At 41.9% G+C, this 27,710-nt stretch overlaps 1 long non-coding RNA gene across 1 annotated transcript; it reads right to left on the minus strand.

The window, feature by feature from the left end:
- Positions 1–21,715: 21,715 nt before the first annotated feature.
- On the minus strand, positions 21,716–26,384 carry LOC122239186. The gene is made up of 2 exons (XR_006218139.1): positions 26,320–26,384; positions 21,716–21,813 (listed from the first exon to the last, which is right to left on the minus strand). It is a non-coding gene; the product is annotated as an uncharacterized LOC122239186 (long non-coding RNA).
- Between the last annotated feature and the right edge of the window lie 1,326 nt (positions 26,385–27,710).

A 27,710-nucleotide genomic window follows, 5' to 3' on the forward strand; every position in this document is an offset into this window, starting at 1 on the left:
CCGGTCAGAGTGGCCAAAATGAACAAATCAGGAGACTATAGATGCTGGAGAGGACGTGGAGAAACGGGAACCCTCTTGCACTGTTGGTGGGAACGTAAACTGGTGCAGCTGCTCTGGAAAACAGTGTGGAGGTTCCTCAAAAAATTAAAAATAGAAATACCCTATGACCCAGCAGTAGCACTGCTAGGAATTTACCCAAGGGATACAGGAGTACTGATGCATAGGGGCACTTGTACCCCAATGTTTATAGCAGCACTCTCAACAATAGCCAAATTGTGGAAAAAGCCTAAATGTCCATCAACTGATGAATGGATAAAGAAATTGTGGTTTATATACACAATGGAGTACTATATGGCAATGAGAAAGAATGAAATCTGGCCCTTTGTAGCAACATGGATGGAACTGGAGAGTGTGATGCTAAGTGAAATAAGCCATACAGAGAAAGACAGATACCATATGTTTTCACTCTTATGTGGATCCTGAGAAACTTAACAGAAACCCATGGGGGAGGGGAAGAAAAAAAAAAAAAAGAGGTTAGAGAGGGAGGGAGGCAAACCATAAGAGACTCTTAAAAACTGAGAACAAACTGAGGGTTGATGGGGGGTGGGAGGGAGGGGAGGGTGGGTGATGGGTATTGAGGAGGGCACCTTTTGGGATGAGCACTGGGTGTTGTATGGAAACCAATTTGACAATAAATTTCATATATTGAAAAAATAAATAAATAAAACCAATGTTCTTTCTGCTGCGGTAAAGTCATCTCTCCATCCAATGAGCTTCTTCAGTTTTGTGATACACTTAACAGAGCACCTGCTGGACAGATGTCTGCTTGTCTGACCTGCCCTCAATGTTTATCTAATGCATCGCTCAGGCCTATGAGGAGACGATGGAAGAAAGCGTGGCAAGAAGAAGCCACTGTCATTACATGATTTATTTGCTTTATTTCTGACCAGAATACGGTACTCACCACCAGCATGACTGCCCTCCTTATTTCATATCAGATTTGTTCTAAATGACTTCAGGCTGTTTCCCAAAAAAGCCAGACAAAGATTTACCACCATGAAGGATGTTCAAAAGAAATGCTTCAGGCTCTGGCCACATTTAATAGCTCTGTGTCTGAAAGTTCTGGGCAATTGACAGGACAAGAGAGCCACTTTCCACTGGGCCCGAAGTCCCCATTTTTTAGGTATCTGAAAAGGAGACATTGCAGCTTGCATTAACTCTAGGAGACATCTTCTAATGACCAAGAATAGGTGACAAAGCCAACACTTACCTCCAAACACTAGATTAATAATTGAACAAGATTGTGACACTCTCTGCAGCACTGCTTCTAAAAAACTTAAATAAGACCGACTGATATCAACAGGGATTTTATCTGGGTATCTCCTTGACATGATAAGAGGGAATGAGAACCGTAATTGTCTATTGGAAATGAACAACATAAGGCTTTTCAGAGTCCCAAAGCCAACCTTTTCCCATTTCAAATGATGTGAAGTTGCCAGTCTCTGCCCTTTTTGCAAATGATAGTTAAAAAAAAAATAAGAAAAGATATTTTGAAGGCAGCTGTTTTTAAAACAGGACAAGATAATATGGTCTCAGAGCGAAAGGGTCATAAGTTATGTCCTGTGATAGTCTAGCCACAGTGTGCCTCTGAGTTCTTATGGAGAAGTCATTATTTAACAGTAAATAACGCATAGGTCATACAATGTTTTCTTTGAGGAAATTTGCAGTATTTGACTGATTCTTCATTCACAAAACATTCACAAAAAGAAGTATGTGAAAGGCACAGGGAGGTCGGTTTTGCAGGGACAGAGGCCAAGGCGTGAAGTGATTATGCCAAAGATGACAGAGAAAAAACACACTTTGGGGTACAGAATCTAAATCTCCTGAGTCAAGGGCCCACTAAACCCCAGTTTTTTCTATGCTTGCCTATTAGGCATTTTTGCTAACGTTCGTTAATGATCGGAATGACATATCTAATAAAGATCTCACAGAAACATGATGGGATATTGAGCTTGCTGATATACACACCAAATAAATCAGCTCACAAAAAGATAAGAAATCAGATACCCCATTCTCTTCTGGGATGTCTATGAAAAGCAAACCAAACCAAATCTCTTCACTGGGCTTGGATTACTAGTAGGTGCAGATACATCTTAATTTAGCTTCATTGCTCCTTGAGATCCTACAAATAAACTGAAAACTAAGAAGATACTTTTGGTCCATGTGACATTATTTACCTTTTCTGATGTCTCGAAAGAGGTTTCCAGCCTAGTTGAGAATTTGGGGAAAAGAGATAAATCTGCCTTTTTTTTTTTTTTTTTTTTTAAGAATGAGAATACATTGAAGATAAGAACTGTCAGAGGTCTGGAAGAATTTATCTTGTCATTGGCTCACTGACTTGCTTTTCAAGGCAATCCCAAGAACACCAAGCAACGTTTTTGCAATGTCTCACTGTTGGGATTGTCCTCGGTAGCATATCTGTTCCACATCCCCTCAATACATGCGCTCCCAAGATGAGAGGATAGGAAGAGACGTAACAAACAACGTGTTCTATTTCACTGTGCTGAGACGCTCAAAATTTTCTCATTTTCACTGTGTGTCCTTCATGTAGGTATCTCCAGTTCACACCCAGCCAGACGAGGTAGAGGAGAGAAAGGACCCTCCGCAGAGGCTGCTCTCTGCTCCCAGCGGGGAGCCTTTTTACTGTCCATCCGTCGTTACTGTTGGCTTGTCCTTCTGCCGCGCGGCCACCTGGGGAGGAGCTGTTCTACTTCATCACCACATCTCCATGCTTTCTTTTTTCTCCCTTTGTCCTCCTTCCTCTTCTGCTCCTGTCTTTCCCTTTCAGCCTCGTCAGTTCTTGCAACTCCCCAGATGTGGCCAACATGCTCTCCAACTCCCACTACCCACATGGTGGTCTGGTGAATGTCTCCCACCCCCTGGGTTGCCCTCCAGTTCCTCCCCGAGGTGGTTTTTGTTTATCCACACCAGTGGTCATCTTATCAACAATAGAAAAATTGAGCCGGGGCAACAAAAGGACTCTAGAGCCCTGAGCAAAGCTGTGTCTGAGATGAAATGTCCTCAGTGTAACTTGTGGAGTCTTCCGGTGACCACTGGGGCTTGTATCCATGCCAGCCAGTGTGCTACTGAAAGCAGCTATTTGCCCCTCTCTGGAGGTAGAGGAAGTGAGCAGATGGGGACTTCTGCTTCCTTCCTCCAATCTGACGTTACTTCTTCAGCCTGTTTTCTGACCTTCAGGAAGTGGGAGAGGACAATCATGTGAGCTGACGAGGGAGAGAGCCTCACAGCTCCAAGACCTCCTGCCACTGTTAGTATGCGTGGCCTCTCCCTTCTTGACTCTACACCTCTACTCAAGAACTTTGCAAGCTCTTACTTCTCCAAACCCCCTTATTCACTCAAAGAAGAAATGGAGCAATTTTGGTCAGACCAAGAGTAGGCAGCCAAGATTGCAGACTCCATATTAGACTTTGCACTGAGCCCAGTTTTATTCGTTTGCTGCGATTCCTAACATACTTGTATGCACTAACATGGTGAAAGTGTGGGGTCCGTTAGGGATGAGTATTAACACCTGCCTGTTTCAGCATCTTCCTAAAGGACTAGGAGACAATTAAGAGAGAAAGGTCCAAGATTTCCAAAGTCTGGGACTCTAAGGAGTCATCAGGGCTCTAAGGAACCAAATGAAAAGAGGTGGGTCACAGAAGCGTTTATGAATCTGCAAACCAGGAGTTTGTGGTGATTCTTAACAGGGCTAAGTGTGAAATAAATGTTTCAGGACAAGAATAATCCAAATTGGAAATAGAATGAATAGTCAGAGCTATTGATGGAAATGAGGTTTACAAAGACAGCCGAGTAGAGACCATTAAAGCTTATTCCTCACAGAAAGCAAAGTTGCTACTATTTCTTATTAATCCTAATAGGTTACTTGTTTATTGTGTGGATTAAAGTTATACATTATCTACATATGTCATATCATCTGTAAACAATACTAACTTTATCTCTCCCTTTCCAACCTTATGCCATTTATTTTCCTTGCCTCATTGCACTAGATGATACCTTCAGCAAAATGTTGAGTGGAAATGGTAAAAGTAGAGGCCAATGTCTTACTCCTCATCTCAGAAGGAAAGTTTTCAGTATTTCATCATTAAATATGAGATTTGCTATAGGGTGTTTATAGATAACCCTTACATTAAGGAAGATTTCTATTTTGCTTAGAGTTTCTATCTTGAACAAATGTGAATCATGTTGCATATGTTATACACTTATTGGCTTAATCACATGGCTTGTCCTATATTACCACTTGGGGAATTGTGTCATTTGATTTTCCACGTTAAACTAACCTTGCATTTCTGAAATAATGCCAACTTAACTGTGATGTATTATCCTTTTTGTATGTCACTAGATTCTAGTTGTTAATATTTTATTTAGGACTTTTGCACCTAAGCTCATGAGACAGAAAATAGGTTTTTCTTCTGACGCCCTTGTTCAATTTTGTTATAAAAGCTATGTTAACCTCATAAAATATATTGGGAACAGGTAGGAAAGTGTACCTTATTTTTCTACTTTCTGTGCATGCTGAAAGTTAGCTCATTTCTCTACAGTCCCATTTTCTCTGGATTTTTTGACTTTTCTGATCTTGACTCTCTTACCACCCCTAAATTCCAATTTCATTTTTTCCCCATCTGTGGGTCTTTGATCTCTGTAGCACCATCGTCTTATGCTCTGAGAGCAAAAATGGTGGTAAACATAGAGTTCACATTAATCTGTTCTTCTCCTTTGAGTGTCTTGGCCCCTCAAAACCTGGCTCCCGTGGTCACTCTATGATAACTCAACAGCTTTTTAAAATCCAGATTTTACGGTTTGGGGGGCCATTTATCGTAACCAAAAGAGGAAATGCAATTCTCATCTTTAGGGTTGATGTCAGATTGAATCACTTCTCATTGTTCTTTCTTTGGATAACAGAATACTCGGGGATATCAGGTGATGTCAGGTGGAGGTATGAACGAAGAGCGTCAGCAGTCAGAACCAGGCTTGAGTTACAGCTCTGTGACTCTGCAGAACTTCTCCAAACCTCAGTATATCATTTTAATATGGAATAACAATAATGTATGTCTCATAGGTTTATTGCAAAGACTTAGTAAAAAAAAATACATGTGAGGTGGTTTTCCAGTGCCTAAAGCATGGTAACACAAAGGGCTTGCTAACGTTGAATTAACATTACTATTTGCCCTGATTTCTGTGTCCTTTTTATTTCTCTTTCTTAATGACTTTTGAGTTACTATTTTACCCAAATGTAGAAAAGACTGACTTTTGGCTTTCTGTCCAGTCTGCATATAATAGGTGCTCAGTTACTCAGTTAATATTTGCTGAATGCATTAATCGAAAGCGTTTGATTCAACATGTAGAATTCGATGTGGTTTATTTAATTCCATTGATTTCAAAATAATGATGATTTCCATCTGCAGTATTAAGTCATGACCTTATCAGTCATTTTTCCACGAAGCCAGGTGCAATCTCACTCAGTGAAATAATCTTGAGATGCCAACAACCATTCCCACCTCTATCCCAAACAAGTGGAAAGGAACCTGGTGCTTCCAAGGTAAATAATGGAGTCCCACTACTGCAAAGGGCAGAATCACAACCTCATTAAAAAGAAATAACTTTCCCTTGTTGTGATTTTATATTGTATAGTCTTTAAGAAAATATGAATGTTTGGGCTTGGATAAGTTTCATAGCCTGGCAAAAGGACCTATAGACCATAACTGAAAAGAACACTTGTATAGAAGGATCTAGTCTTACTCTTGCCCACACAACTGAGCCTATCCTCATCCCCAGTGCCTATGAAGTACTATCACCCACCTGGCTGGAGCCCAAGGCATGTCTCAGAACCTGGAGACTGAGACCAGAGTAATCTATGAGAGTGGAAGATGAGATCTCTATTATGGAAGGAATGGGCTTTCCCAAAGCAAGAGATGGTCTTGTTAGATGATGAGGGCGCCAAAGGGAAGATCAGGTCCGCCTTCAGGGGAGAGTCCTGGGCATGGAGAAGCTCAAGATTTTAGAGGGCTTGACACATACAATTTCAGAGTCATTGCTAGGAAAATAATGCATAAATGAAGACACAAAAATCACATATTCAAAGGTGATCATTTATTTAGAACTTGGAGAGAAATTACTACAAATGACAAATTTTAAAATCATCACCACACACATGCAGTCAATACCATCGTATTTTGATTGACACCCCTCTTGAATAGTGTTTCCCATAGTTTTTGGCTGCATACCTGGGATGATTTTGAAATATTTCCTATAGAGAGAAGAGGAAAGGAAAGGAAAGGAAGCTAAAGGAAGCCTTTCTTTTAGCATGTTAGAGCAAAATTTATTTTTTACTATGAGAGTTTAGGAAACTTCTTTTAGCCTCAAAGTTACTTTTGGTCACGTCATATGCTGATTTTGAAGTTGTTGTCAATTCCTGAAAACCAGGATCTACTTTATTTCCTTTTCTTATGAGGTATTAGGTTTGGAAGAATTTTCCAGACTAATATCTGACTTTGTGTTTCATTGTTTTATGTCTCTCTCCTCCTACCCACATTCTTGTGTTTCTGGGCCCCCTATGAGACCTTCTCATGATGTTAGGCCATGCTCCTTTGGGTGGCGATGCTGAATGAGTCAGTACATGGGGCACAGTGACTATTTCTAGAAGCCATTCCAATACAGAATAGCTACTGGTAACTATACAGCAGTGTGTAGTGAGAGCAACAAGATAAATATTTTACATTGAGACAGAAACGTCTATGGGCACTCTAATGGCCCTGAATCTGAGGAAATGTGTGACAGAGCATAACATGGAATGGCAAAAGCAGGTGGTTTTTAATTGCATGAATTAAAATATCTTACTTCTGTCATTTGTACAGAAATCTATGAGCACTTGAACACATAGCTAGGCCTCCTCCTAGAGCCTTACAGGGGCTCACGCAGGTGAGGGGCCTAGAAACTAAAACTTCATTAGCTTCTTGCAAATACACCCCGGCTGGAACACCTATCTTTGACCACTTCTTTCCTTGTGTGAGACAAAGTTCTAAATTAGCTGGAACTTTATTTTGTTTCCCTTCTGAAAATGCCTTCTATTGTTCAGCAAAGAATTTTACATGGACTCATGTATGAGTCTTGTGGAGATGGAAGGGTAGAGCAGGAAAGGAATGGGGGATTTTTCTTCCCAAAGAGATTTCAGCCCCCAGGGGTGAAGAAGCTTCAGCCCATCAAGGTAACTACTCCACCAAATTGCCAGTAGGGGATGACTTCAGTGGATTCCTGCATCCAAAGAGGGCATAGGTGGGTCATACGTCTTTACAAAGCAGGATTCCCAGGATACGATGGATTTGAAAGGTAATGAGTATATCTTCTCCATCATACCCCCCACACACTTGCCCTGCACCTACCATTTGGCCCTCATGGGATAGTCAAACAAGGAACTCAGATCCTGAAGCCATTGGCAAGGATTAAAAAAAACAAGAGGAAGAAAACAGAGCTATGGCTACTGTCTATAAAAATCCTATACTTTTTTTGTTTGGGTCGTTTTTATGGTTAAAACATAAATAGAAGACTATCCCCTCAAAATGGGTTCTGGTCCATGAAGCTTTGGCCACTTCAATCATGAGCACAATTCTTCTACTGCTAATCAGCATGGAGGGTTGAGGATATCCACTACTGACTGGACCCCAGTCTGCCCAGAAGATAGAGGTTGGTTGCTGTCCCTGTGACACCAACTGGGGTCAAGTGGACATGGGAACTGAGGAGTTAAGATAACCCAGACACAAGGGTCTAACAGAACAATGTGTCCCTGTTCTTCATCTTGGGCTGAGGAATTTACCAATGCTGCATTGGACGAAGACCAGGTCCGTTCCCTGGTTACAAAGGCCCATTCTCACTAGGGAAAAAGGCAGCTTGCATGTGCTCTCCTGGAATTCTATAAAAGCAAATGCTATGCTTTTTTGCTTGTGTGTGTGTGTGTGTGTGTGTGTGCGCGCACGCGCGCCTGTGTGCGTGCACATGCGCATATATGGCAAACATTTGAAAAATGCTTTATGGCCTCATGTTGGGGTCACAATTACTTAGATGTGCTGCCTGATTCCAAAGTTCGTAGTTATTCTACTCCACAGCTGGCTGTCTCATTAAAGAGATTCTCTAGACTGGCAAAAAATAATAGCTTTCTAGAACCACTGAGCTATGCAGACTATGTGATGAGTTGAAATAAAATATACCATCATAAGAATACTTAATAGTAATCAAATGCCTATTGGCACAAATGAATGATAGAATACTAGAGCTAGGAGAAACCTTACACTGAATCATGGATTTAACTAATATTCATTGAGTACCTACCTATTGTGTTTAGTGCATTATTCCATGCACAAGAGATACAAAAATGAATGAGCTACACAGATTATTTGCCCTCATGGAGTTTACATTCTAGTAGAGGAAACAGACAATTAACAAGTAAGATAAATTATGATAATCGTAAGTGTTATTATGGAAATAAACTAGGTGTATGACAGACAGTCGCTGTGCAGAGTGGGAGATCTTTAGGTAAGTGGTCATGGAAAGCGTCCATGCTGAATATCCCACATGTGCCCATACAGATTCTACTGTCTACCCTTCTTCACAAGCTCTGAGACCCTGGAGGTTGATGTCTACTCAATTCTTATGATACAGCAAATTCAATTGATATCTGAAGTGTCTGGGGGCAGACAGGGATGCATTAGGAAGGCCCTGGGAAACCCCAACAGGAGAATCACCATGCACACCCATCGGATTTGGGAGTGAGGCCACACACATGGTACCATTTCCGTGGGGAACCAGCAAGTCAACTGGGAGCAGCATGTGAGATACTCATATCCCACATAAATGCCCCCAAGGGGTATCCATACTGGAGGAAGCTATCAACAATTAGATAGACAAGATTATCTGTCCTGTAAATGTCAGCCAGTCTCTTTTCCAGTCTATGCTAGTGTTTGCTTAGAAGGCCTGAACAGGGTGGCCCTGAGGGCAAAGATAGAGACAACATATGGGTCAATAGTATGGACTTCCCCTTGACTCAGCCTCATTCAGCTAGTGCACCTGCTGAGAGCCCAACAGCTCAATAGAAGAAGACAATATTGAATCCCTGACATGGTGCCATTCTTTTGGGGCACCTGCCAGAAAAGGGCCTTTATATGGTGGAGAGAGTAACACTTTTTCCCCATAGTAGTACATATTCCAGATACGGATTTGACTTCCTTTCTTGCAGCAATTCTGCCAGCACTGCCATTCAGGGATTTACAGAATTTCTTTTCTCTCTTCTTGGTATCCCTCGTATTGCCTACGCCAGCAAAGGAAGTAAGGCAATGAGAACTTATAGTCAAGACACTGTGTTTGATCCTGTACATGGATCAGTTCACATCACTGTCCCATGATCTAGGCACTATTATTATCCACTGAAATGAAGACTTGGGGAGTTTAAGAAACTTGTTCCAACTGGTCAGCTAGCTTGTACTTTGGAGAAATACTGTACTTCTTTGGAGAAATAACTGATTCCAGAGTTGGGGAAAGGAAAATACAAGGTAAGCCAGATACATCTTAGTGTGTCAGAAAATAAGGAAGTGCCCCTCCCCCAACAAAAAAAATAGAAAGAAGAAAAAGAAAGTAAGGAGGGAAGGAGGGAAGGAGAGGGGGAGGGAGACAGGTATGCTTGTCAAAAAAATACTGGGCAACCTAAAAAGCTCTCAGCGGCCAAAGCCAGAACAATTTGAGCAACAAAATCGATATCATGTTGGGTCGTAACCCAAAGAGTATAACAAAAATCCATGAATCCATACTGATGTAGTTGACCAGCGTGGCTTGAACTCTGTGGGTCCACTTAAATGAAAAAATTTTTAAATAAACACAGTACAGTACTGTAAATGTATTTTCTCCTCCTTATGATACTCTTAAAAATATGTTCTTTTCTTTAGCTTATCTTATTGTAAGAATACAGTATATAACACAATATACAAAGATATATACAAAATATATCTTAATTGGCTATTTATGTCATCGTTAAGTCTCCTGGTCAACAGTAGGCTATTAATTAAGTTTTTGGGGGAGTCAAAAGTTATACATGGATTTTCAACTGTGAAAGAGTCAGCCCCCCAACCCCTGTGTTGTTCGAGGTTCAACTGTATAAATAATTGATTGAACAAATAAATACAAGGAGGAGAAGGAATAAATCTTTCTTACAGAAGAATTACAAATAATGTATGTAGATTCTCCCTTACCCAAGAGATAGGACTTAATCCCTCTCCCCTTGAATTCAGGCTGTACTTAAAAAGTAGCTTATAGAAAGAGGGACATACTAACCTGAGAGTGGAGAAACCAAGGGATCAAGGTTAACATCACATCACCAGTAATAAGTCACACTGGTATCTTGTGTTGCCTGACACAGTGCAATGAGAAGGGCACCACACTGTCATGTTTTTCTGCAAAATTCTTAACCTGTATAATCGTGAGAAAACACCAAACAAACCCAACCTGAAGGACATTCTGCAAAATATCTGACCGGCATTCTTCAAAACTGTCAAGGTCGTGGAGACATAAGGAAAAATGGAGAAACTATGGAGAAATATGGCTAAGTGCACTGTGATGTCCCGAATCGGAGATCAGAACAAAAATAGGGCACTAAGTGGGAAAATTGACAAAATAAAGTCTGTGGTTTAAAGTGTTATACCAATGTGAATTTCTTAGTTTTGACAGCTATAGCATGGTTATGCATGATACTAACATTAGGAAAAGCTGAGCAAAAAGTATGTGGGAAGTCTCTGTACCAACTCTTCAGCTTTTCTATAAGTCTAAAATTATTACAAAGTAAAAAGCTTTTGAAAACATTCAGAAAACACACACACACACACACACACACACACACACAAAACAGACCACTGTACTAGATCGCCTCTGAGTCATAGTATTTGACAGAAAGAATTTCCCTGGGTACTCTCCACTTGGGAACATTTAGTCACAGGCCAGAGAAAATTTGCCTCTCTATCCAATGAATAGACAAAATAAAGGATAAAAAGAGAAACATGAAAAGCTGATTAGCTCTCCAGTTTATAGAGACTCCTCTGACAGGCCTGCACTATTAAGAACTGTGAACAACTGAATACATTTAATGCCACTACCATCGGCTACCAGTTCCGTTGAGTTTTTCTCTAAATAGTCATGAAAACCACAGGTCTTACATCTTTTGCTAAAATCTCCAACTTGACTAGAAAAATATAGTGTACCACCCCTGATGAACAGTCACTGGAATAAATCATTTGAGACAATCAGAAGCTCCATTATGCATTCGCCTGAAAAATTCGCCTCCTTGGTGAATATCTTTGATGCATTTCTCAAGTCTCACTCCACTGCAACTCACTGTTCTGGTGAATCAGTAGAGACAGAAGATGGATACAGCAAACAAAGGAGGTGAAATGTAATTACTAGCAAGTACAATGGAGGGCGCCGGCTTCTCCAGAGCAGCGGGGCTTCCTTTGGTCACGAGTTGCTGTGGGACCCACGCCTCTTCAATGCAGTTGGCATTTAATAACGGCATATTTGCGGAACACCTACCTCTGAAATTCTAAGAAATAACCGTCACCACATGCCAGCACCATAACGATCATTCTTTTATGACCAACCCTGCATAATAGGCATTATGATCTCGATGGCTAGAAGTGAAGAGATTAAGACTCAGAGTCATTAAGCCACATGGTTAACTGGGCACCAAATCTACATTTCCCTGGCTTCAGACCTCAAGCATTTCCCCAGACATAGTGCTGCTTATTCACAGGGAGTGGATCACCGCTAACGTGTGCAAAATAACACATACTCTACACCCTGCACAACAAATGAGAGCTCTGAAGTCACTATTTAAATAATTTAATTTTTTTTAATGTTTATTTATTTTTGAGGGAGAGAGAGAGAGAGAGGAAGCACTAGCAGGGGAGGGTCAGAGAGAGAGAGATTGGCAGAGAATCCCAGGCAGGCTCCACATTGTCAACACAGAGCATAACACAGGGGCTCGAACCCACAAACCATAAGATCATGACCTGAACAGAAGTCAAGAGTCAGGTGCTTAACCGACTGAGCCACCCAGGCACCCCTAAATAAATCATTTTTTAAAATGGGAGATCGGTCAAATAACATTCGGTTATTAGTTGACTCCAATTTCCTCTATTTTTTTTTCTTTGAAAGGTAATGCTCTATGTTCCATGAAGCATTGGAAGGAAGTACGAGTTCTCAACGGCAGAGACACCCGTTCCAGATCGAATCCAGGGAACTATCTTTTTAACATTTTTCTCCACTGGAGTCGCAAGAAACTGCTTTCTTCTTTTCAAAAGCAGCAATAACAAAAAGTACGTGTGTTATAGGAGAAAAGCCTCTTGAGTAGAAGCACCGACAGCAGTTTCGGTACAAACCCATAGCTGCTTCTCCCAAAAGAAACATTCAACACTAAAAAGGTGTAGAGAGAAACTTGGTAAACAGAAGTTCACACAGCAAAAACATCGGAGTCACAACCTTGGGAACATTCTCCAGAAATGAAAACAAGATTCAAACAGGCAGTGGGGGCACTGGCTGACCAAACTTCAGCTCTGTTTTTTTTATATAAATATTTTGGATTTGCAGTTGTTATACAATATAAAAAGGCATATAGTATAAAAAGACATCTAGGTATATGCTTTTTATATTTTGGATTTGTATATTTTTATCGAGGTACCTAAATATGTCATAATAGAGAGATATGAAATATAAAAGTATATTTATATATAATATGTATAATAAATTCAAAGTATGAAATAAGGCACATTGTGTTAAATAATATTTTTTTATTTTAAAATGAACTGAGGGGCACCTGGGTGGCTCTCACCCGTTGGCTAAGGGTCTGACTTCAGCTCAGGTCATGATCTCACAGCTTGTGAGTTCAAGCCCTGTGTTGGGCTTCCGTGCTGACAGCTCAGAGCCTGGAGCTTGCTTCAGATTCTGTGTTTCCCTTTCTCTCTGCCCCTCGTCTGCTCGCACTCTGTCTCTCTCTCAAAAATAAATAAACATTTAAAAAATTAAAAATAAATAAATAAACATGAAAAAAAAAACTTTAAAAAAAATGAATTGATAGTCCCACTCTTCTTTTCTGACTCAGAAGTCAGGGGTAGTTGATTGGATGTGGGGGCATCCCCTGACTGGTTGAGAACACCACGGCAGAACAGTAGTGTATAACTGGGGGGAAGTTCTGAGTCCTTTAAGAATGTGATAGAAACTATGAAGTGTCTTCTGTGAAAATTAATACATACCCCTTCATGTTGGTTTTCTTTCTGAGATGTCCGTGGACACCTGGTGACCATCCTGGTGGAGAGCCCTGGGGCCTCCCAAACCTTCTTCCATATTTGCTTAATAGACTTAGAGAAAGAGATTGATAAGCCATCAGGATTTCTAAAACACAGTCTATGCATCTTTTGTGAAAGGAGCTATGAGTTTATCTACTTGCACATATGGGATTGATTTCTGTGCCTTCCGATTTCTAGGTAATGTTCCAAACACACGTAATTGAAATCAGGAAGACAATGAAAGACCAGAGCAGGAGACTAAGCACTCTTAGGCTTTGGTGCATTAGCAAGAGGTCCCCGAAGCTTTGAATCTGATGAGTATCAGCCAGACCTTGAAGGCCAAAGAGTCTGGTTCACAGAAACATGGCTGGGGGAGCCAGAATGTTGTCCTGGCCCTCTCCAGTTCCTCTCCAGGGCAGAGAAACAGGTGGGATATGGTGTCGGAGCTGAGATAATGAAATCAATGTGCTGAGCACATGGGCTGGCCCCAAATAATGGAATGGAGCTACATCATGTACGCATTTCACTTGCATTAATTCAACTGCACCCTACAAGGAAATTAGAAGGCAAAAGCCTACGTAAGGGCAACATAAAGAGTGAATGATTTAAATAATGCAGGCTATGAGGCCATTCCACTCAATGAATACAGGCCAAAAGGCAATGGATGCAAGGCTTTTGTCAATACCAAGGAGAAGGGGAGGAACATGTCAAGCATTTTAAGGCTTTCTTGGCCACTGGCAAGGAAGCCAGGCCATTTTTCAGCCAGACAAAAGAGCGAGTGTTGACGAAAAGCAAAGAGAAATTAAGACCAAGGCCACAAAGTTTCAGAATGAGACAAGCCTGTGAAATCATCTGCAAAAGACAGAAAAACCTAGATATCTTTGGTAGTGGAGGAGGGTAGAGGATGAGTACTTTCTATCATAGAAATGGCCATACAATATTCATTGTTGGCAGAAAAAGAAAAAGGAAAACAAAAGTACATGTTAACAAAGAAATATGGCCAGAGGTCCCAAGTCACTAGCTGCTGTATTCTTGCATCAGTCCGGTATATCATTGGATTACACATTTGTTGGAGGCTCCTAGGTTTTCTCACTGAGAGATATTGAAGCACTCCCTCAGTAAAGTGGAGATTATGTCACACCTGACCTTGAGCAAAAGAAAACCAAATAAGGAAGTCACCGTCATGTAAAATACTAGACTGAGCTCCACAAGTATCCACATGTGTGTGAAAAGCACTTGGTCCAGATTAAATCCTGTCCATCACCATCGCTGACTCAGCCCCAGTGATGAAAGACTGGGGTCACAGCCCGTGAGGGGAAAATGTAGGCCTGAGTCAACATTTCATCCTTAACTCTCCCCAGAAATTACTGACCAGAGTTCTCCAGGGTCTCTGCACTTGTCATCAATAATTAAACCTCAAAGAAAGTCCAGCCCACGAGAGTCACAGTACATGAAGTGGCCATTTCATTGACTTCAAGGGCAAGTGGAAATTACTGTACCAAAGATCAAATGCAATTCAGGGGCAGAAAATGGTGACGAGGGATAAAGAATCCCTCCTTATCATTGTGACCTACCTTAGAGTTGGCAGAAATGAATCATATTTGCAAGTACATTTATCTGTAAAATTCTGTTATCACACCTGCAAAATTGCTACAAAAAGTTATCACTGTAATTCCTATAGTACTTTGCAGTTTACGATGTGCCTTAATACATATTGTCTCATGCCATGGTTGGGGTTAGGAGCCTGAGGCTCAGGGTGTTTGGTGACTCATCGAGGTGCAGACCTGGAATGGGGTCGCCTGTTTGGTCACAACGGTGAGGAACCAAATTTAGTCACTAATAACATCCTGTACTGAGCTACAAAAGAAAAGGAACAGTTTCGTTCTCCATTCTCTTGGGGCAGCAACTTGCAAGGTTCTAAAAAACCAGTGAGGCTATTAGGGCATTGGTTCCTCCCATTCTATCACTAACCCAGGAGGAGTGGATGCCCAATTTTACAGGTGTCCCTGGAAATAATGCTGGCTTTCCCTTCTTTCCTACACACTCCCAATTCAGTGCTGTTGTTTTGTTACTTTGGATTCCCCTCCCCCATTTATTCATGATAAAGCCCTTCCAATTCTCAACACTCTAAACTATGTGTGAATGCAGATGCAGGAGGCATTTGCAATGTACAGAACGTTCCGCATGACTCCATCTACCTCTGGACGATGCGGCAAATGTATGTTGGTCTTCTGGCACCTTTGTAACAGGAATTTTCTCATAGAAAACCGAAAAGGGCAGATGATGGCTTATTTTGTATGTAATTTAGGCAGCCTTTTATTTATTCTTGTGTGGTTGTTATAATGTGTCTGGAACTCAATATTATGTTCAAACCTCCAGATCCCTAATACAGTTGAAAATAAAATGGAAGGGACAACTTCAATTTTAAAGAGGAAAACAAGTGCTGAACTCATATAACTCCAGGAAAGTCTCAAGAAGTCCCATGCACAAGTGCTTCTCAGAATGGGCCCTCCTTCCAAATAAAACCCAAATCCAGTCCATACTCTGATAGCCAGAGAGAGGACAAATTTCTACTTCTGGATCGTGCTACCAGGGTAAAATTTTCAAAGTATTCATTTTTCACAGGATGGGACAATAGACACACATTCAAATGAAGTTTTCAAACCATTTGTAATGCCATGGGAAGCAAATGAAGATATTAGACTATCTATGTTCTATAATCTCTTTGATATAAAAACCATATGATATACAATATATTTTAAGTGGCCAGAAAGAAGCACATGAAATGTTTATTGCTAATGATCTCTGAGCTATACAATGATGATTGACCCTTGTGCTTTTTCCTTCTCCTAAATTCCTACAGTGGTCATATATTGCTTTTCTCTTTTAAAAAGAAGTATTTTTTCTTTAAGAAGCCTTTCCCATTTGAGAGCAATAATGTGTCCGTTTGGACTCCAGAGATGAACTACTTCAGCTCCCCCTACATTCGGGACTTAACTCTAAATGCTCTACCAGCCCTTGCCTTTCCCAGGCTGAGTGCTCTTCCTAAGCAAGCTTGTCTACTCCCATTGCTTCTGTTATAATCTGTACACAGATCACTGCCAAATGTATATCCACATTCCAGAACTTTCTTCCGAACTCTAAATCTATGCATACAGGTGTTCATTTAGCATGTCTACCACGATCGGTCACTGGCAACTCGAAGTCAGTGTTTGCAAATCAGAACTCAGGGCCCCCGCTCTATGCCCAGCTCCCTTCCAGTTTCCCGTGTCAGTGAATGTCATCGCCACATCCACCATTACAGAAGCCAGGCACCTGGCTTGCCCTCTTCCTCTCTATCATACCGCATATACCCAATATGTTAATCAGGCCTATGGCTTCTTCTTACAAAATGTCTCTCAAATCTATCTGCTTTGCTTCATCTTTATGGCCACTCCACTGGGTGAAGCTGTCATCTTTCCATCGGAGCACTGCCACACGTTCCAGAGGTTCTTCTGCATCTACTCTTGCCTTCCTCCAGTCAAATTTATCATTTTGAAAACGTAAATCTGGCCATGTATTACTCCAAACTTTAAATCCTTCAATCCTTCCCTCTTTCTTTTAAAATGAAATATAAAATGTCTGTCAAAATCTACAGGACTCCAAACAATATGGCCGCCTCCTTTTTCATCATCCTCTTCCAGTTCTATCCTTCCCCTGGATTTCTGCAGTCTGGTATTAGGGAGGGGAAAAAACCCAGAGAATTTGAAAATGAGGCTTCCTTCACCTTTTATAAAAACTGCATTGCAGGAAGGAAGAAGGAGACATCTTACCTGCCAAGGGTCAGGGACATCCTCAGCCCAGTTTCTTAACACATAAAAGTGACAAGCTTTCTTTCTGTTCTGGACACAACAGAGAGTCCCTCTAAGACTTGCCCTATATTCAGTTAAGGAGAGGACCTTGTGATGCTCAGGTAAGGAAGAAGAAACATAGTAATGCTTACCAGGGAGGCAAAGGTGAACCCTGACATAAGCCATCAAATAGCAAAAGGCTGTTTGTATAGGGGGTCTGAGAACATGTATTTAAAGAAAGTATTTGTCCAGTAAAGCCTTTAGGATCAATACGGGTTTACAGTATTTGCCCAAGAGAGTAAGGCATTGAAGCTCTATACAAGACTCAAGATGTTTGCCCAAGGCAGTAAAACATTAAGGATCTCTTTGGCTGATATTTGTAGAGAATGAATCAAGACCATCTGTTCATCATAAGTGCCTCAAGGAAGAAAGAAAGTGTCTTCCTGCTCAGTTCTGTTTCACGTGCTGTCTGTTCTATTTGAAACACTCTTCTTCTCCTTGCCTCTTCCCCTCTTCCAGGATAATTCCTATTCTTCCTGGGGATCTCAGTGCAACATCTGTGACATCGTCCCTGCTTAACTGATCATCAGCTAATAACTAATTAACTACTTCCCTAATCAACTCTTCTAGAACTCCCAACATGTTGTCCAATGAATTCATTAATTGACTAATTCAGATTAGAGTCTAAGCTCCAGAATATGACTATCAGACTCACCATCACCACCCCTACTCTCAGCACAGGATCTTGCACGTTTTAGAAATATTTGCTGAAAGAATAAATTAATTCTTTGTGTCATTTAATATTTGTTTATTTATCCTACCAAACAGTAACTCCCTTGACACAAGGATGTTGTCAGATTTCTCTTTGTATCTCCTCATATGTGATTTAATATAGCACTTGGCCCATGATAAATCTTCAATGTTTTTATACATATCTAAATAAATAAATAAAAAGGGAGACAAATATATAGTAGTTTCTTTTATCATGACCTTATGAGATATAACATAAATTTTTGGCTGCAGGATCCTTTCATTATTTAAACTTATTTAGGACCTCAAAAAGCTATCGTTCATCTGATATGCACACACACATATTCACATATATACCTACACATACATACATACATATGTGTATTTATAAACTGAGGATTAAAGCTGAAAAACTTTGTAAAATGTCAACTTAATGATTTATTAAAATAACAAACTGAGGCACCTGGGTGGCTCAATTGGTTGAGCATCTGGCTTCGGCTCAGGTCATGATCTCGTGATTTGTGAGTTCGAGCCCCCCGAACAGCCCCCCTCTGTGCTGACAGCTCAGAGCCTGGACCCTGCTTCAGATTCTGTCTCCTTCTCTCACTGCCCCTCCCCAACTTGCACTCTGTCTCTCTCAAAAATAAATAAACATTAAAAAAGTTTTTTAATAAAATAATAAACTCATTACATGTTAATAAAAATACCACATTTTTATGAAAAATGTTATATTTCCAAAGCCCAAACAAGTATTTAGTTAGAAGAATGACATTATTTTGCAATTAAAAAAATCTCTTTAGGGGTGCCTGGGTGGCTCAGTCAGGTAATCATTCAACTGTTAATATCAGTTCAGGTCGTGATCTCACGGTACTGAGATCAAGCCCTGCATAGCACTCTCCACTGAGCGTGGAACCTGCTTGGGATTCTCTTTCTCCCTCTTTCTTTGCCCCTCCCCCACTTGTGCTTCCTCTCTCTCAAAATAAATAAACTTAAAAAAAATCTCTTTAAGGTCTAGCTTAAAGAGGACAATTAGCAGAATTCTGATACCTGCAATCTGCCACAATATGTTGGTTTGTTTGAAGTCTGTGAAGAAGATCTGGCACCACCCAGCTGTGTAGTTGGGAGAGATTTTAATAGCCTTTTCCAATAATTATGGCTATTCTCCTTTACTACTACACCAACACTCAACAAGTGGCAATTTCTTAAATATTAGCTGCCATGTAGAATCTGAAACATTATGGATTAACTTTTTTTCACATACTGTTACATTAAAATCTATCAGTTTATTTTGTCCTTTGTCCTTTGTCCTTTGTTCTTTGTCCTTCGACTCATACACGTCTTTGTAACATGGTGCCATGATCATTTGGAAAATATCAGTTCACTGAGTTATGCTGATCCTCTGTCCTAGTTCATTATACAACATGCAAAAATTATGTATATTAATATCACTGTCAATTTCATCAAAAAAGTCATTATCAGAAAGCTGTCAAGCTCACAATGGCAAATACAAAATCTGAAGGTCTAATTTTCACCGGAAACCTTGAATTTCATCATTGGCAAGAAAAATTCAGTTGTTCTATTTGATGTGATGTGTTCACTTCATATGTTTTTAGAAAACTATTTTCCAAATACCCAAGTCTGAACAACCAGAGCTTATCTGTCATTGTTTTAAGTAAAATTGGTTATTCCAGCTCTTAGGTAATTATACAAGTGCTTTCCTTCTAGATAAAGCATCACGCTTCATATGCAGCAGAAGTGTTTTATATGTGCTTGCTTTTTGACAGTGCAGTACTCAAGGGTGGAATCGAATAGCCGGTGCACAACGGGCATCCATTGACAATCAATATTCCATCCTGGAGCTCACCCTTCAGCCCCTGTTGCTTCTGATGCAAAGTTATGCTTTCTAATACCTCTGTCTTCCAGACAAGGTCATCAAACTCTGCATATACAAATTATACCTCTAAACCTAGCTGATAATGTTATTATCATTATCCCTCACTATAGGCATGCCTTGTTCACATGGCAGACTAGGCAAGAGAATACAGATGCCAGTTAGAAAAGAACAAAATAAAACCAACTTAAATTTCAGTTTCTCTTGCTGCTGGGTGGGGTGACTCCTTAAATATTAATCAAGAGCACATGGAGGTAGGAAAAAGAAAGCTAAACAACCTTCGGGGTATGTCTGGGGATTGGAGAGGATGATGTTGGTACAGAAGAGGAAGTAATCAGAGAGCAAGAGACCAGAAAGGAGGCTTGAAGATGGCACTGAGACTGGGGATAATTTTCTTCCCCATTAAATAATCATAAGGGTTTCCAAAAACACTTACTTCATTGATGTAGTGATTTAGCCAAGAAGTGCAAAACCACTGTCATTAGGGAACAAATAAATGGTTCAGGAAATTAATAATAGAGCAACCACCAGGAGCTACAGAGCCCCCTCCCTCCCCGGAAAAACAGTTGCACCCCTCACTCCCCCTCGATTAGATGCCCTTTTCACTGTCAACAAGTGCTTGAAAACATTCTTAAGCATTTTGAGATTAGGATTTGGAGAGATTTTTAGCCTTGAAATGTATTTGGTGTTTGATGTGTATTTTCTCTGCTAAGTAAAGCTCTCTCAAGAGTATCTTTATATGGGATAAACCAAGAGAAGGGGGAATGTCTTAGTTTTAGAAACTTCATGAAAGATGCTCCTGAAATGAAGATTCTTCCAAGAACAGAATTTCTATGATTTTTTTTTTCTCAAGCAAAAGTCGAATTCCAATCAAGCTCTATCACCTTGGACAAGTTACTTGACCTCTCTAAGCCTCTGTTTCTTCCTTTTTAAAGCAAAGATAATAGTAGTCTTTACAAAGACAGCTGTGAGGGTTAAGTAAGATGCTGCACATGAAGTATTTAGCACTGTTTGGTGCATCCTAATACGTCATAAATAGTGGCACGAGTGATGGTGCCAGCGACCAGGGCAGAAATGGCGGTGGTGGCGATAGTGATTCCGGTGGTAATTGAGATCATAGTGGTGGCAGCAGGGGTGAGAGTGGTGGTGGAGGTGGTGGCAGCAGTGGAAGCAGTAGTGATGGCGATAATTGTGGTGATGATCGAGATGGTGATGGTGGTGCTAGTGGCAATGCTGGAGGCAGTGGTGGTGAGGGTGATGGTAGAGCTGACGGGGGGGGGGGGGGTGATAGACGTGGTGGCGGAGGAGGTGGAGCTGATGGAAGCGGATGTGGAGGTGCTGACAGAGGTGGTGGAGGTGATGGTGGGGAAAGGTGGAGGTGATGGTGATGGTGGTGGAAGCGATGGTGGAGATGGAGGTGATGGTGGTGGTGGAGGTGTGGTAAAGGTGATGGAGACAGTGGTGGGGAAAGATGGCGATGGGGTCGGAGTGAAGGTGATAGAGGTGTAGGCGATGGTAGTGGAAGTGGGGTGATGGTGGAGGTAGAGGAGATGGAGGTGGTGGTAGTGGAGGTGGAGGTGGTAGTGGAGGCGATGGAAGTGATGGTGGAGAAAGATGGTTATGGCGGAGGTGGAGGTGATGGTGGAGGTGGTGGTGGAGGAAATGGAGGTGATGGTAGAGGTGGAGGTGATGGTAAATGTGATGGAGGAGACAGTGCTGTGGCTGCACATGTTTGTTATTAAAGCCAGGGGGGTTACCTCTGAGGGAGAACAACCCGAACTACCTTGGTCGTCAGAGTTGATCAGTCTCTGCAAAGGCATTCTCTTAACACATGACAAGTGTAGAAGACCGTCTTTCATGTCGGGCTTTACTAGTTTTCTGGCTCTGCAGCTGACATTATATGTCTTCCACTCATGATACTCCCTGTGGCTGCAAACGTTGGGAAGAGGAGCTAAAATAACAGAAAATGAACCCTGTTTATTGAATGAGCTTAACTTGATAGAGGGTGAAAAGGTCAATGTAAGTCTTTCTCCTTCTGCTCCTTCAGACCCAACTTTTTCTTCCACTCGTTCCTGGATGAAATCTCAGTAAGAGTTTCTGTTTTTAAATTTTTTTTTTACAATAAACAAACACTCCCTTGGTTTCGGTATCAGAATGTGGGGTCCAATGGCCTCATTGCCTAATTTCGCTGGAGTAAAGTACAATACCGAAGACACTGTAAATTCCTTACCCAGCGCCATCTTGTTTCAGGCTGGACACCCGGTCTCTGCCTTTCCACGCAGGGCCAGGAGGGCAAGCAGATTAGGGGAAGAGGGAAGCATCCTCCCCACTGACAAGTTGTCATGTGGGCTGGTCCTTCCAGATGGAAGGTGTAAGGCACACATTTGCTGGGCTTTGCCCTCATAGGCACTGTCCCAGGGTCCTTGCAGATTCACCACACGTCACACATGTGCACACCACGCACACACACCAACACATACACACCGCTCACACATACCATAAATACTAGACATATAACACACACACACACACACACACACGCACACACACACCGTACCACTGAGAACAGCGTTCTCCGTTTCTCAGTACAGGCCAGACCTCTCTCCTCAAGCTCTGGACATCTGCTGGCTCACCCTTCCCATAGGATCACACTGTTCCCCCAGAATGTCTTCTTTGGTCCCTTCACCAAGTCCCCATCTGGTCCCTAGAGCACACTCACCAACTTTGCTCTTTATAATCAGACAAATCCAGCATCAGTCATGGCTACTCCTCTTTGGAATCTCTCGACGATGCTAACACACCTTTCTGTGGGCCCCAGATGCCAGGGGGCTCACGCTGGGTTCTCTGATGGCGGCGGGGGGTGGGGGGTGGATCACAGCCTTCCCACTTGACTAGGGTAACTAGAAGCCCTCTCTACCCCCCGCCCAGGGGACAGAGGGTGGAGCACAGCACCCTGACAACTCTGTCAAAGGCACCCTCCTGCACCAGCCCCTCCCTCCACCCTTGAGCCTGGAGGTGGGTGAAGGGCTGTGGCTTGCACAACTGGTTTTCCAATCTCTCAGCAAGCACTGCTAAGAGGGTGGGGGTACTTGGTACCTACTGTGCTGCTCTAAGGCTTTGAGGCCCTGCTGAAAGCCTCAGACAGACTGAGTGGAGTTTTAACCTTCTCCCACAATAGGGCCAAAATGCTGGCAAATAAGAATGAAACAACAACAAAACTATGAACCTATCGGTCTAGGAAAACAAAAAGAAGACCACAATAATGAGAAAACACGCTGCATTTGCTGGGCAAAGCTTTTACAGGTATTGTTATATAATTTTCAAAGACTAAGCGATGGATATGGGGATCACAGTAATAACCTAACGCTTGGATAACATGGCAGAGTTTACAAACAGCTTTCTCACACATCTCATTCGGTTCTCTTAAGAAGCCTGCGAGGTTGGTGCTGTCTGTCACATTCGATAGAAGAGTCGGGGTCAGGAGTGGCAAAGGGAGCTCATCTCACCAGCTAATCCACGTTAAATGAGACCTGCCGCCTAGGGAGGTGCCTTCAAAGTACAGTTTAAATGCAGAAGTAGAAAACAAGCATTAAGGTGCTCATATGGCAACTCAATGTTGCCACAACATATCAGTGTGTGATCAGTGGACTTGTTTCCCTGAGCAGGAAGTGGGCGGGGGGGAGGGGTTGTTATCAAACCCACATGCTGAGTCTCATGCCCATGAGCTGGGTACCAGTCATGAGCGGTAGGACCGCATTCCAGTCTGCTATCTGTTGGGAATTAAAGAGAAAAATCTGGCTCTTTACAGCAGAGAATTTGAAATGCCGTGCCCCACACAGAATAGTGTATTCATGATGAGGTTTTGGGGTGACGTTGGGGTTCAGAGCTGACAGACAAGAAAGAATTCTTGAAGACATCTTTGGTGCAAAAAGGTGATTTTATCAAAGCACAGGGACAGGACCCATGGGCAGAAAGAGCTGCACTGGGGTTGTGAAGAATGGCTTGTTACATACTATGTTGCTGGGGAGGTAAAGGCAAAAGGGAAGTTTCCAAAGAGATTTTCATCTGCTAAAGAAGGCTCCCAGGATACTGGAGGCCCAGCTATTGTCAAGCTAAGGTTGTTTTTCCCTCTAGCAAATTATTAACGGAAAGACAATAGGGAGTTCCTAGAGAAATGTTATGCTCTGCCAGCCTCAACTATTTGTCAAAGGGCTGCAGGTTATAAGGCAACTTAATTTTACCTGCCATTTTCTTCTTACCTTTGTTCCCCCACATCACTATGGAGGGGAAGATGATGTCGGGGATCCAGGAAACTAAGTCTATAGGTTTCTGGAGATTAAACTATTGATAAGATTGCCTTTTTCTCATAATTTACTAATATATTTGTAAACTGATGGAGAGTCCTGACCTTTATGACTGTGGTCTCTATCGGTTAACTATTTGTTTTCTCTCCTTTCTTTTGTTTCTGGGCAGCAGGGAGTGCCTGAGGAATATCACACAGATCCCACCTGGGGTGGGGGGGTTTGTATACTAGCTTGTACTTTGCCTTCAGACTGCCTTATGCTCCCTCATCTTTCAGAAGCATCCAAAGCCCAGGCAATTGTGCTGTGGTTGAGCAATGATGTCTACTGTTAGCATGCAGCATACCACACTATGCCCTCTCTGCTAGGTCTTGGGGTCCTGGAATAGTAGAACACCCTTAGATCTTGAAAAGAGACATATTTGTGAAAAGGGAAGCTAAGTGTGACACTGATAGACCTGATTACAGAAGCACCTTCTGCCTTCAAAATGTCAAAATTTCAAAGACATTTCACACATACTATCTCATTGGTACTCAGGATGATTCTGATAAGGCAAAGAAAAGAGTATTAATCCCTGTGTTGCAGAGAGGAAAACTGTGAGCCTGAACTGTTAAGTTTCTGCCCATAATCAAGATCTGTATGGGGCACCTAGGTGGCTCAGTTGGTTAAGCATCCAACTTTGGCTCAGGTCATGATCTCGCGGTTTGTGGAGTTTGAGCCCCATGTCGGGCTCGGTGCTGACAGCTCAGAGCCTGAAGCTTGCTTCAGATTTTGTGTCTCCCCACTCTCTTTACCTCCCATGCTCATGCTGTGTCTCTGTCTGTCAATAATAAATAAACGTTAAGAAACATTTTTTTAAAAGAGCTGGAAAGTGAGGGTAGGGGAATGGGAGCCCAGGACCCCAATATGTCAGGCATCACCACCTCAGACAGCCACCCGCCCATGTTACACTGGCATAAAGAGATGCATGGGAAAGCTCAGAGCAAAACGAAAATGTCATATGATAGCAGTTTTGCTACAGAAAAGTTGAGATAATTTCATGGATGACATTCCAAGATGGTTTTTAGATTGACATCACAGAAGACAGGCCACCCTGGTAATAAAAAGCAATTTCCACTTTCAAACAAATGTCCTGGCTACAGAGGAACATGGAGCCAAGCTCAGGGTGGCAATTTCTCCCTTCATTTGATATCTTAGGCCTTGTTCTAGATATGGTCCCTTGTGCAGTATTATAAATAGGTCCTGTGTCCAACATACATCTGTGGATCACTTGCTGTGTGTCAAAGACACACAGGCACTAGGGGCACAGACAAGAACAGAAACAAAAGATGCCTAGGTAAATATTTGCAATGATCTGTCTCACGTGTAATAATAATAACTATGTAGAGGTGTCTGGGTGGCTCAGTTGGTTAAGCATCCAACTTTGGCTCAGGTCATGATCTCATGTTTTGTGGGTTCAAGCCCTGTGTTGGGCTCTGTGATGACAACTCAGAGCCTGGAGCCTAATTCAGATTCTGTGTCTCCCTCTCTCTCTTCCCCTCCTTTGCACTCTCTCTTTCTCTCAAATAAATCAACATTCGAAAAATTTTTAAAAAGAAATAATAAATATGTAAGAGCTTCAGAACTGCTTCCAAAGAGTGAGTGATTAATTCCATGAATGGAGGGGGTGAGGAACGCAGGAAGGAAAAGGATTCACAAAGGAAATGACCCCATTGGTGGCATATTTTGAAGAGTGAGTAGGCAGACAATGCAAGAAAGGGCATTCAGACAAAAGGAATAGCATAGCAAAGGCACAGAGGCTCCAAACCACATGATGGGTTTGAAGAAATGTTGATGATTTTATTCATCATGTGTGTTGATTGTGGTAAAATATATACAACACAAAACTTAATGTTTCAAGTGTACAATTCAGTGCCACTAAGTACATTCAAATCTAGAGTTGACCTTCATGATGTAGTTTTTAAGAGAAACTCATTTATTGTTTACATGAGGGGTTAACACTGCCTTACTGAAACTAGCCCAGCACTTGACCTTACAAAGACTTAGTTTCTTCTTTGAGTACATAAGGATACTAACAGAACCTGTCTCACTGGGTTGTTGCAAAGGCTTGCCATGCAGAGTGATTAGAACAGCTTTAGCTCATGGTGAATGCTTACTGTTTGCTTGTTGTTGATGGTGATGACTGGTGGTGGTGGTGGTCTCCACTTGACTTGGCCTTTCACCCCCCACCACCATACCCTGGCTTCTAGGACCAAATATGGAACGAATATGGGATCACTCAATTGTGATATCACAGTACAGAGCATTGCTGAGCCTACAGTGGTTTCACCAAGACTATTCTGCTTGGTGTCTACAGGGTAGGGGTTGATGAACTGCTGGCCTAGCCAGAAAGTCAAGGACATATAGAGCTAAGTCTCTCTTCCCAGAAAACTTACAACCCAGCCACCCACTTCCTGTGAATACAGTTGGGTCTTCACTGTTCACAGATTCCATATTTGTGAAATTACCTCCTTGCTAAAATTTATTTGTAACTCAAAAGTCAATACTCATGGCACTTCAGTGGTCATCTGTAGACCTGCACAGAGTGATGAAAAATTTGAGTTGTGATGTACGCATTCCCAGCTGAGTTCAAATAAGGTGCCTCTGCCTTCTTGTTTCAGCTCTCATTCTGTAAACAAGTGCCCTTTTCACAGTCTACTTGGTGCACGTTTTTCACATTTCTGTGCTTTTTGTTGGTGATGTTGCTTTTCAAAACGGCCCGCAGGCATAGTGCTAAAGTGCTGTCTAGTGCTCCTCAGTACAAGGAGGCCATGACGTGCCTGATGGAGAAAGTAGGCACATTGGCTAAGCTTTGTTGGGGCATGAGTTCTGGTGCTGTTGGCCATGAGCTCAATGTTAATGAATCAACAACATCTAAACAAGATGTCTTTACACAGAAACACATCTAAAACCAGCTTACATATGGGTGGGTTGATGAAAATGTGACCAGAGAATTGCAGGAAACTAACCCTGAACTTCTAGAAACAACGGTTCAGGATTTGCTATTTGTGTGTTTGTGGTGACTTTTTTCCAAACGTTAAGGACCTTGAATAACAGGAATCAGCCAAGCAAGGAAGAAAACGGCCCACGGAGGCCTACAGTGTGTAAACACATTTTCAGAGAGGAGGGTACAGGGGACAATGAAGGCTCCTCTCAGGCACCACATTCTGGTGGAGTGGGCAGGCCTTCTGCTCCTCTGTCTCCTGATTCAAGGAAGATAAGAAATATTCCCTTGGTTGTTTAGACACAAGAAATCTCCATAACTAGTAAAATAAAGGTTTCTGGGAACAGACTTTCGAGGTTAGGTTTGGGGTACATGAACTTTCCTTTCCAGAACGCTGTCCATGTAGCCTCAAATGGTTTAAATCCCTATTTTACTTTCCCCTGAAAATGTGGGGTAGCTTCTGGGAAATGACTCAGCTCCTTTGCTGGCCAGACCACCCCATGTCTTTTCTTCTAAGCACTACTCAGAGAGATACTAAAATGTCCCACAGATGACTGCTTTGTT

The sequence above is a fragment of the Panthera tigris genome, chromosome B3 (assembly GCF_018350195.1).
Source record: "Panthera tigris isolate Pti1 chromosome B3, P.tigris_Pti1_mat1.1, whole genome shotgun sequence".
In the NCBI taxonomy this organism is placed as follows: Eukaryota; Metazoa; Chordata; class Mammalia; order Carnivora; family Felidae; genus Panthera; species Panthera tigris.